This window comes from Jatropha curcas, chromosome 10 (assembly GCF_041381405.1).
Source record: "Jatropha curcas cultivar XTBG-Jc1 chromosome 10, XTBG_Jcur_1.0, whole genome shotgun sequence".
Classification (NCBI taxonomy): domain Eukaryota; kingdom Viridiplantae; phylum Streptophyta; class Magnoliopsida; order Malpighiales; family Euphorbiaceae; genus Jatropha; species Jatropha curcas.
The window spans coordinates 19,238,292-19,239,209 of NC_143160.1; positions in this window are offsets into that span (position 1 = coordinate 19,238,292).

Below are 918 nucleotides of genomic sequence, written 5' to 3' on the forward strand. Positions count from 1 at the left end.
TAAACAAGGTGGCGACTCACACACATCACGTGTATTTCTTCTCATCCATCATATGCATCACATGCCTATGTGTTTTCGGGGGAAGGGGTTCACAATTACTGTTAAATGGCCATGTTTAGAAAATAAAAGTCCTCTACCTAGAGTTGATTTTAAATATCTTAAAATGCGATGCACTGCTTCGAAGTGAGACTCCCGAGGGTCATGCATGTACTGACTCACTAAACTTACAGCATAGGCAATATCTGGTCTAGTATGGGCAAGGTAAATCAATCTCCCCACCAATCTCTGATACCTGCTGATGGCGTGGTGGAAAGGACTATGGTTTTGATAGAGAAACACGAGTGCTACAGTAACTTGCTACAGGAACTCAGAAGCATCCGTGCTACAGTAACTTGATTCAAAATGTGATGGAAGGCTAAGATAGTTGATGGTGAAGATTAAAATGAAAAAAGATAGATGATTGTTTTTGGAAACAAACAAAACCCAATAGTTTTTGGAAACTAATAAAACCCAAATGTGATTAACATTTTCTTGTTATTCCAAATCTCCCTTTCAAGATACACAAAATCCCTTTATATAGGGAAACAAGAGATAGCCATAAACTCCCTTTGAATGTGTTGTTCAAAGACACAATTTCAAAGGACACCTAACTAGGTTGAAAACAACACATTCAAAGATACACCTAACTAGGTTGAAAACAACTTATTCAAAGGACACCTAACTAAGTTTGAAATAACTCATTCAAAGGCACAATTCAAAGAACACCTAACTAAGTTTGAAAACAACACAAATGAGCTAGAATTCATAGTCAATGATCAACCAAGTGCTCCTTGATTATTGTCTTCAAAGATGATGGTTTGAAGGAACCCAAATGGCCCTAAAAGGAGCTGTAGCTTCAGATTGAACATGTCACTCCCA